Source organism: Lolium rigidum, chromosome 4 (assembly GCF_022539505.1).
Source record: "Lolium rigidum isolate FL_2022 chromosome 4, APGP_CSIRO_Lrig_0.1, whole genome shotgun sequence".
Taxonomy (NCBI): domain Eukaryota; kingdom Viridiplantae; phylum Streptophyta; class Magnoliopsida; order Poales; family Poaceae; genus Lolium; species Lolium rigidum.
Window position 1 is genome coordinate 194,561,502 of NC_061511.1, and position 11,341 is coordinate 194,572,842.

Below are 11,341 nucleotides of genomic sequence, written 5' to 3' on the forward strand. Positions count from 1 at the left end.
CCGGAACCGCTCGTCCTTGCGATCCTGTACGGGAGAGGGCGAATTAGGTTTTTGGGAAGCGCTCTGCGCGACTGCTCAAGCTCTTCATCACGGGTCGCCTTCCGTCCAAGTCGGGCGGTGCTGCCTACCGTCGTCTTCAACGCCGTCTACTTCGACCCATCGTCCCCGTCGTCAACAACGTTGTCATCAACAACGTTACTGCTGCGACAACGTCTGCTACACCTCCACCGCCACCTCCACCAGATCGGTACGTGCGACATATCTCGATCTGTTTAGCGATGGATGTTGTACCGTTTGCTCTGCTACTGTTCATGTTGATCACTGCATCTAGTATGTTCGAGTTTCACATGTTAGTAGTTACTTTCGTCATGCTTTATATTCTGGAATTAATCATGGAAATTGTGCCTAATTATCCAACAACTACGTCAGCTAAGTTTTTTTTACGTGGACTACGTCAGCTAAGTTGGAATTGTGGTAGTGTGAGAAGAATTTGGCTAACTCGTAGACACGTTCAATTGTTGTTAGAATTAGAATAAAAGATGGCAGACAAATTCTAACTTTATTGTATATGCTATTCTCACAATTTGACTCCGGTTCAAGGTTTCCTTGTGGTTATGGGATACTTTATGTTCACAAGACTGGACCAAAGACTCATACTCCATGTTGCATGACCATGCGTGCAATTACAAAGCGTATGTCACGTCGAGATATTCAAGTGTAAAACTTTCTTCGCACTATCATCAGTTTTTACTCTCCAAAGGACATTTTTGGCAAAAATACAAAAGTTTGACATGGAATCAACTTATTTAGGAAACAAATTTGAAAATAAATTTTTCCATGAAGCTATGATCAACATGACATCTAACCTATAATAGATGCCCCCCAACGGGGGACTCACAGGGCATCCACGTCCGCCACTAGGCACACACGGGCTGGCCGCTCCATTTTATTTCTCTGCATCCGCTTGGGCCACATGTCATGGTACGATTGGCTGAGAGAGGAGGGGAAAGAAATATCTATCAGGATCCACGGGAAAAAGGCAGCGGTTCTCCTCCTCCTTTGATTTTTTCCTCTCCCTAGCCGCCTCCCTCCTCCCCGATTTGCTCCTCTCCCGAGGCTCTACTCGTCCAGGTCGTAGCACGCCGCCGCGGGAGGAGCGCCGGCTCGCGAGTAGCACCAGCGCCGGCGGCTGATGCAGGAGAGAGAGGAGCAGGTGCACCATCTCGGCGACCTCCTCCGCGGCGGCGAGCGAGGCGTGAGTGCGGGCCGCCGCGGGGGCGGCGCGACGGCGGGCTTGCCCTCGAAGCGCGCGTCGACGTGGCGCGGGAGGGCGTCGGCGGCAGAGAGGCGGAGCACGGGGCGGCCGAGGGGGGCCGCCTCGGAGGGCGTGAAGTGCAGCGGCGCGGCGGCCTTGTAGAGGAGCGCGATGCGGTGGCGCCATGCCACGGGGCAGCCGTGGGAGCCGTAGACGCGGACCACGTCATCGGGGTCAGGGTCGACGGAGACAATCCCCCTCCTCTCCTCTCTTGAGCTGCCGCCGGTGCTTTCCACCGAGACGGCGTCGTGTCGTGCCATGCCTCCACCATCTCTCTAGGCAGTTGCCTGGCTGTAGCAGTTTGGCCGGATGGATGACAAGCAGCAGCGCAAGACGCTGGCCAACAACACAACAGTCAGCCCTCCTCTGCCTATTCTCTTTGCAAGGATCTACAGGTTTTCCCTCTTCTATTTCTCTCTATCGAACTCTACTCTCCAAGAGTCTGCGATAAAAGTGGAGGCAGACTCTACCTATTTGATTTAGCTCATAAAACATCTCATCTTGATTTGTGCAGATCTATTTTTACTGCTGTATGGAAAGTGTTTGATGAAATTCCTAGATAAAATTAATGTATGCAAGGAATCGGTCATTGGTAACATCTCATAGGTCTGGTTACAGTTTTGACTATGCATACTATTAAATAGTATGTATTTGTGGAGTGCAATCTGTAAAAGGACAAAGTGAGACATACCGAAACGCAACTTAGATTCAACCTCCATCTTTTCTAGATTTTTAGACTGAACATTATCACTATTAAACTAGAGTAGTTTTCAGATGCTACATATATATGGCAGGTCCTGATGTCATATGCTTCAAAGAATTTAATTTATGGAGTGAGTTGTATGGATATTTTTGGCTGATTGGTCTTCTCCATTTTTTTAAAGGTGGATTTGGATCTTGGAAACTAAACGATGAAACAATTTAGCCAATGCTGCAATACTCGGATTTCTAAATGTCATGTAGAGGATGAGTGCCAGTGCTACAATTATCCTTGCTGGTTGCTTTGGCATCCTATTCAGATCGACAACATCCATTGCTTTGTTGTTGTTTGATATTGAACATTTTGTGTTCTCACGCAGGTGTTGCTGTGCTTGTGGCCGGGTTGCTCTCGGTGGTGATTCCTGATGTTCGATACAAAAAAAAAGTCAAGTTTTGCTCTTAGTCCACCGCCATCCCTTCCCTGAATCTTTTTCCTCATGACAAAATTGATTCAGTTTCTTGCATATCTAAAAATTGTACCTGAATATTTCCAGGTTGTGTTTCAGGCATTGATTCGTTGCGGAAGATTTACTTTTACACATGCTGATAATGGTGGCGCTACGATGAGGATCCGAGGTTCCACTCTCTCAGTTAAGATCCACTTTTTGTATTGAATTTGTATGGAATTACTCCAAATTAGTGTGTGCAAAAGAAATATCATCGCTAATTAGTTTTACACTAGAAAAACAATGCGCCAGTATATGAACTTTTCAGTCTTATGTATCCACAAATTAGTGGCTTCTAAAAAAAACTAATAGCATACATCGACTCCTCGTCTGATCCAGGTATGACGTTGATTTGCCGTTCTCCCAGGTTTCTCTCTCTGATCAGTGATTGTCATTAATTCAAATAAGATCATCTGTGTGGGGTATCCTGGATCAGAGTAGCAGACATGGAGATGCCTGCCTGTTCTATACGTTTGTTTTCATGCCTTTCTTTGTTTTTTTAGTTTACCTCTATGTTTTCCTGCTCGCTGAGTCAAGTGGCTCTTTTTTGGTTCGTTATTCCTGCTTGTTCTTTGCTACACTTGAATATTTCATATACCTTTCCACTAATCTCTTGCACTAACCTTCTTTATTAACTTCAGGCAAGAAAATGGATGCATTTCTTGAACTGGTGATAATTACACTTGAAGAATCAAGGCATGACAAAGAGTAATGAATATTTCTTCCAAGCTTAACTATTACCATGCATATGGATGACCTGCTACAAATATTCTCTGTTTGGTGTCAAGACTAATTCTTTACTATTTAATGGCCATGGCGTTCACATGGGTACTGTGATGCTACATAGATTACCTCTTATGTGTTTCTATCGAACATTAGACCAACCTTGATGAAACATAGTTATCATGTTTGATGGGAAACATATATAAGAAACTAAAATAGTTTGCTCTCTTAATCAATTTCTTGCTTGGGGTTGAAGAGCCTGCAGATGGCATAAAACACTAAGAATTTCGTTGCGATGGACATATTTTGAACCCGCACATCGTGCAACACTGCATGGATCAACTCTTGGATTATGCTATGTATTACCTCGAGCATTTTCAGAGGTGACAAATCTTGCATGCAACCATCCTTTTTCTTCTGGTATGATCAAAACTATATAAAAACCATGAGTAATTGACTGAAATTGTGTGTGTTTCTGATCATGCTAGATATTTCTTATGAGAGCTTCAGTAAAATCCTTCACTTATTGTAAATTTGGCAAGATGCATTGTTTATTTACTGAGAAGTTGTCTCTTATAGATGATTATTCGTAGCTTGCTGGAATAGACTTCTTCAGGTGACACCAATGTCAATTGATTTAAATTTTGCTCATATTTATTCTGACACTTCATCAGTTGTTTGTTCTAATTCCATGTCAGATATAGCTGAGAAGCTACATCAGATGATTTCTTTACTTCACTAAAGATATTGGTTTCTCCCCCTCACTTAATTTATCTACCGGAAGCTCTTATCCACTTCGCTGACGATACAAGCCACTTGAGGTTTGCATGGACAGATGCATGCTACAATATCTTCACTCTAGGTGTGATTGGAATACATGATCTTTGAGTTTGGTTTCTCTGAAGAACTACAACCTGCCCTTCCTGTTTTAATTGTCATGGTGTGTTCTCGGTACAAGCAATATAGTTAAATTTAAGAAAAATACTAGCTTGCAGCTAAGCTCATTATATTTTTGGTCTATACATGTGATATAATTAAATTTAGTGAAAAATATTAGCTTATGTTGAGGTATTTCAGTTTTGATCATTATACAGTTCACTGCCTTCTGAGCCCATTCTAGGATAAATAGCAAGGTCCTTTGTTTTCTTACAAAGTTTCTTCATAACTAATTGTACTCGGAGGCATCTTCTTGCTGAGTTAAGGTTTTTTTTAAAAACGAAGACCATCTATATGAATTAAAGCTGGACATGCTCTTGCTGAGTTACTTCTTGGGCCAGTTTGATTTTTTCATTACGTTTTGTCAGATTCCTTTTATCGCATCTTTCGTTTGTATTTGTCCAAACTATCAGAGAACTTGGAGTTGAGACTAAGAATCTATTTTTATCCTCTTTTGTCATATATATCTTGCAGAATGTTCAGCAGGTTATGTGCTATTTTTTCCTCTGGTAAACAGAACTTCCTCTACGTAGGAAGTATATAATGAGTTTGATTGTGTGTTGATATTGAGTGCTCGCAAGAAATTGAAATAGGCTACAGATTAGTTTACTTTGGTAATCTATGTTCAGTACCATTTTCCAAATATATGTTTCAGTTATCCTGCAAAAAAGACTTCAGTTGAGTTGAATCCAGTTACAGGACTGAACAATTAGGGATTTGTACATACATATTTCGTTGTGATCTGTGGCACAATTTTTGTTCATGTGCCTTACTAGCTATAGTCTGTAGTATGACACTTATCATTGGTATTGGTTCTACGCTACAGCTTATTTTACGACTTTTGCATAGTTGTCAACATGTTTATACTAAATCTTTTAGCTAGCTCCTAATATTTCACTATTCTATTCTTTTGTAGTACACTTGTGCAGTACATGGTAAGAAGCTTTTGGAATAGGGTGTTCACTAGGGAGTTGGCAATGGCAAGTCTGCAAATATGTCCTAACAAGTTGGTTGTGGATGAACTTCTTGGGCCAGTGTCTCCAATTCTTTCAACTCCTTAGGCAGACGGTAGACGTTCTTATTATTCCAGAATCGGGCAAATGGGATTCAGACACATTCTTGGCTCCTGGCATGGCTCATGCAGATACCTCTTTGTTAATCTGACTGATGATTTTACTACATGGCAACGTACTAAACGTGGCGTTTATTCAGTCAAGTCAGCCTAAAGCTGACACGAGCTAATTGCCTAAATTTTGGTATCTGAACTTCCTATAAACAGTGTGAAAATAGAGATGACCATGCTTTGTAATCTCAAGTATCATGTCTACTATGACATAGTTGGCAGACTTTATCTTCAGATCATTTGCTATGCTATCTCATGTACTTTGAGAGAGAATGGTTTCACAAGATTTTAGTCTGTAGTATATTCAACCTGTAAGACAAGCTCCCTAACCTTTTTGATGAACAAGGAGGCATCATGCACTAACTGACACTTTTTTGTAGGTCTGCACATTTTCCAGAAACAGCTGTTGTAGGCCAAGAACTGCCTGGAGTTGTCCACCTGTTGCTGTGGCTCCTGTTTGGCTTACTCAATTTTGATGGAAGGAAGGTAAGTTCTTCAGCCTGAGGGCACCCGTGTTGATACATATCTGAACTTTCACTCTAATACATGGTAATTTTGCTCAAATGCTCTAATTGCCTGAACATGTGTTAATCCTTTCGGTGTTTGGCCCTGTCAAGTAATATATAACTGCTGGTCATAGTTGATTTTCTTTCATAACACTAAATTTGTAACCTGCCCTACACAGGCTATGTAACTCCAGTATCGGCTGACACCACATGAAGGGTGGTAGGTGAGGAAGGATGTTGTAAACTGCGCGCACTTTCCAGGCGAGAACAGATGTAGCAGTTCGTTTTGTAGCAACTTTGTTTCTCTATTTTGCATTAGTTGCCCGGTGAAGTGAACAAGGTGTGTGTGCTTCTGGCTGAATACATACCTTATAGAGTACTATGTATCTAAAGTTTGTTGTTACCCGTGAACATTTCTGTTAATCAAATCCACAATGTGTCATTGATTCAAAAGACTGAGTTCAGTTAAAAATCAGCCTTGGGACATGCTAAGACAAGATTATCTAGAGAGTACTTTTGATATTCCTTGCTTTTGTTAGTCCTGAAAAAACAGTGTTAGATATTGCAATAATATTTTACATTTTCCTGATTATATGTAAATGTTTGTGATTTTGTTGTTTCATTTTTATCGTAGTTATGTAAACTGTACATAGGTGAGAATTCAGCGGGGTCGTGCGCCAAGGCGCACATCTAAATCTAGTCTAAAGGTATAAACGATGCCCCCCATAGGGGGTTTCACAGCGATCTGCGTTTCTGGGCCGTCGGATCTTCAAGTCAGTGCAATCTGGTCCGTTCATTGTTGCCTCCCCTCCCACTAGATAAAACCATGCAATGGCCATGTGCTACCCGCCTCTGGCTGCTGTTGGGCCCCACCATCGTTCGGGCCCGCATGTCGGTGACTGCGGGTGAGAATGGTTTCGGTCAGGCGTGGTTGGGCAGGACAAAAATCCCCTTCCCGTGGAGACAAAAAGGCCATCTCCTAATCTCAAAAGAAAAGGTCATCTCCTCCAATCCCCTCCCGTTCTTCTCCTCCACTCCCCTCCCATGCTTCTCAAACCCTAGACAATCCCCATCGCGCTGCTGGTCTTCCTCCCTGGCTCCCGCTCTCCATGGACGCGTCCCTCTCCCTCCTTGATCTCCTCTCCCGGTGCTCTCCCCCGGAGTAGCGCAGTCGGTGGAGGCGTGCGGGAATGGCGCCGTTGATGGTCTCGCGGGCGCGAGGGAGGGCGCGCGGGAGCCCGCGCGGCCGGCCAGGCTCCCTCTCCTCCAGCCCTCCCTTTCCCCTTGGCCGGAGCAGAAGAAGGCAGCAGGGCCTCCACCACGCCCCTCCCTACTCGCCCCCAGCTCGACCTGCTGCTGCGAGCATGAGGAGCAGCCCTCTCTACTGATTACCATTCCCATGGAAGCTTCTTCCTCCGTATCAATGGCTCCTCCAGCTCTCCATCCTCTCTATCCCCCCTCTCCCACTTTCTCTCTCTCAATTGAATCTCTGAAATGTTTGTGTTTGTGCTGATTTTGGGTGCAGGTTTTCTCCATGTCCCCCTTTGCTACAGATCTAGGTATGTACAAAACTTTTGCCTCACTTCGTAGTTGAATGAGTAGAACAATGAAATTAAATCGACCACTGGTTTGTCTTTTGGGGAGTATTGATTGATTTCCCACTAAAAAATATATTGCCTTATTCTGGAGTGTTAAAAAATAATGTGGCAACTATTGCATATGTTTGCTTTTTATAATATTGCACACAGGCTCTGAAAATGTTTTTCTCAATACTATATGCGGAAGATTTCATTCTTACTAATTTTGAGGTTAACCTGTTTAATTGGTGAAGTCTAACCACATGGCAGTGCTGAAAGATGGTGTGTATAAGACCCCAGTAAGTACGCCCATGTTTTGGTTCAGAAAAGTACACGCATGTTGTCCATGTGAAATATATACATCCAATGAACTTTGGTTTATCAAGTGTTACTAATTCCATGTGATCTTTTGTTTTTCTCTAATTCAGATGTTTCACTACAGTTGTAAAAAGGTAAACGCAGCTGCGAGTGTCCTCTCTGTGCTATTCTGAATTAGAAACTCATTTCTATATGTTTTCATTTGCACATCATTTGCTTGATGACCTTATTGAATGATATTTTGTTTTAAATCTGTGCAATTGAAAGTCGGGGCTGATGTCTCGAGCATCAGGACTGCAGCATCACCCCGTCGGTGGAGGACGCCAAGCCTGTCGCTACCCATTATCCAAGCTGTCACCGGCGATGAGAAATTATCCGGAGCTTAGGCCACCATAACGTCTCCAAATCCTCAAACAATCAGGTAGAACCTTACGCTTGCGCCAATAATCTGTTTTCTGGCTTGCTTTTGTGTTGGTCTGATACATGGTTGTGAGAATATAAAATGAGAATTTAGATGGAAAAGGGAAACACCACTTTAGCTTATCAAGGTGTTAAGGTACCCTTGTGCATCAATTCTTGCCAGATTTAGAGTTGGCATAGATATCAAGTGAGGAAGGAAACGATTTGGTTAGCATTTATGTGCACATTCTAGGTCATAGCATATAACTATAAGGACTTGTTCATGACATTTATATACATTCTTAATACTTGATTTCAGGATTCTTAATCATCATTCAGGCTTATTCGGGCGAAAGCCGCTCATTTTGTGTGCAAGGTGATGATTTATCTGTACCAGGATGACGAATATTTTCTGTTCAATCCTGCCTGGTTTAGTTAGTTTATGTTGTGGTTTCTTTTGGTGTGTAACTGGTTTTCGTGGTTCAGTTAATAGTCTCGGTCAGTTTCGTTTTTCAAACGATTGCTACTCTGATTTATTTACTGTCCACGGTAGGCCACAGCTGGTGGTGAAGGTAAAATTGTAGTTTCGTAAGTTGGAGTTAAGCACACATTTTTTAAATGCTACACCTATTGTGTGAGGAGTGGGATTGGCTGTCGGATGATCGGTTGGTGGCCGAGCGAAGTAGCCTAGGCCGCTGCTTGCTGTGTGTCGCCGCTGGTGAGTGTCCTCCACCCTGCACATCTCCTATCCTTTGAGGATTTTGCACTATCACTTCCTAATGTTTTCTCATGAATCACATAGGAGGATTTTAAGCTTGGCTGGTGAACTGCCATCTCCACTTGGAAAACACTCGTGTGAGGAGTGAGGTGTGCAATTGTTCCAATTCTATCTTCCACTACCCCCTTTTGGTTTAATTCCCTAATATTTCATCTTTGTTCATTTAGATTCTTTTTATTTATGCCTACAGGTTGTTTCATGAAAACGAAAGTGGGATGGAGGGGAAGATTGACCTATGTACTATTCATTCCCCTCAATAGATTTTATTTTCTGAAATCTAGCTTAAAATATATGACTTACATGTACACTATATTGTCCCTTGATTGTGACTTTTCTATACAAGCTATTATTTTCTAAATAGATGAGTTATTTATGCGAGGCTTTTTGAGAAAATCGTCGATGGGAGCAGCTGCTAATGAATTTCCTTTCTATATCTCATATTGTTTAGCGGGGGAGTAATGAGAAGTACCAATTATTGTGATTAGAGGAAAATTCATAGGATGCAATAATTTTCATGCCCTGTATCTATAGACTTGGAAGAAGCCAGTTGTATCTATAGACTGTGGCTGATGACCCCCTTCGACCGCGAGGCCGACCAATTTTGCAGCATGCAATCTAAAAATATTCTTCATCTAATCTTTTTGTCTACAAGTTTATAGGTTTACTACCAGATTTCGATATTCCGCTCGGAAAAGTTCTCCATCCATAACCTCGCTGACTTTTGTGTACTATAGACTACTGCCGCGGCGCCGCTCATGCCTGTTCATTGTCCCGTGTCCGCAGGTACGCGCTGGATGTTAACTTTGAGAGGATGGATAACGTGGTGACGCATCCCCGACTGGTCGGGGAGGCACCCGATATTCAACCGGAAGAAATTACCATGCTCCTCCGAGTAAGAGCTGCACTTGGGGCAACGGATTCTCCCGGATCTTGCTAGGAAAACAGATCCGAAGGTGCTACTTGGTTTCTCATTGCTAATGAATTTGGTACATTCACAGATTCCCCATTGCTTGACCAGGCAAGAGGACTGGAATCTTCGCTGCCGCTCGATGGAGGAGGGGGTACGCGGGCTTCAAATGGAGGTGCATCATTTAGGATATCTGATGTGTCGCCGTCACCTGGAGTCGCCTCGCCATCGTGGTTGTTATATGCATGTGTGCGTGCCTAGATATCTGCCTATTTGATTGCTTGTGGGGTGATGTTGATCTCTTGGCCTGTTTGCCTAGCCATTTTTCTATTTGATTGCCTGTGTGGTGATGTTGATCTACTCGCTTGCTTGCTTCCTACTAGGTTGGTGATTGATTCTACTGATTTTCTCATTGCTAATGAATTTGTTAGATTCACAGATTCCCCACTGCTTGACCAGGCAAGAGGACTGCGGAATCGTCGTTGCCGCTCGATGGAGGAGGGGGTGCGCGGGTTTCAAATGGAGGTGCAGCATTTAGGGTCTATGATGTGTCGCCTCCACCCGGAGTTGTCTCGCCATGGTGATTGTTACCATTGCCTAACAAGGTACCTTCTCATAGTTTCTTGTTGTGTACGACACTGTGCGCTGACTTCTATATATGCATGTGTGCTTGCCTAGTCGTCCGCCTATTTGATTGCTTGTGGGGTGATGTTGATCTGTCTGGCTTGCTTGCCTAGCCGTTTGTCTATTTGATTGCCTGTGGGGTGATGTTGATCTACTGGCTTGCTTGCTTCCTGCTAGGTTGGTGATTGATGCTACTGGTATTTAACTTGAGGGATGCATAATTCGGGATGGATTTCTGGTTTGGGTGATCTTCTTATGGCCATCGGTACATCTGCGAGTAAATTGGCTAAATGAGGTTGGCATAGCATTAGTTTATGAAAGATGCATGCTATTTTTTATGTTCAGAAGTATTTATTAAGATGGCCGCCTACCATTTTTCATTTACTTCTTCACATCTTATATCCATTAAGTAGCTAGATCCAATTTCTGTTATGGACATCTTCTATGCCATCCATGGTTAGTGCAGATTTTGTCATCCGATTGTTCTCTTCCTATATGTGACAGGTTTAGTACTTGGTTTTCTTTACAGCTGCTTAACAATGGATTTCGATCCTGTGAATTGATGTAACAAATAAATTTTTCAATGTCAGCTGCAGACAAGATATAGGTGTTGTACCCAACATTGTTTCTATAGGTATTCTTGTTGTGCATTACAATGTTGTTTTCTTAATTTATCTTTCAAAAAGGACATGACAATGCTATCGATGGCTCAGCTCCAGCAATATCTAACAGCCTGTTTTACCTTTATTTCAGTTGAGTTATCTATTATACATCACACTGTCCGCTGATGCATATTTGAAGTTTTTTGAAATCTATTGAAATTGAAGGGAAATAGGGATACAAGCAACATGCATCTTTTATGCTATTTTCTTATTCCATATACAGTTGGTTGTAGTTTCTTGAAAGTAAAGTGAGGTAAATATATGTTGG

The 11,341-nt window shown here is 42.7% G+C and overlaps 1 long non-coding RNA gene across 2 annotated transcripts; it reads left to right on the forward strand.

Moving 5' to 3' along the window:
- The first annotated feature begins 1,464 nt into the window (after positions 1-1,464).
- LOC124706777 lies at positions 1,465-5,971 on the forward strand. Of its 2 annotated transcripts, XR_007004563.1 has the most exons (5): positions 1,465-1,710; positions 1,830-1,921; positions 2,200-4,183; positions 4,465-5,613; positions 5,683-5,971. It is a non-coding gene; the product is annotated as an uncharacterized LOC124706777 (long non-coding RNA). The 2 variants fall into 2 exon arrangements; XR_007004564.1 differs by lacking the exon at positions 1,465-1,710 and having other exon boundaries at positions 1,722-4,183; positions 5,096-5,613; positions 5,683-5,970.
- The last annotated feature ends 5,370 nt before the right edge of the window (positions 5,972-11,341 follow it).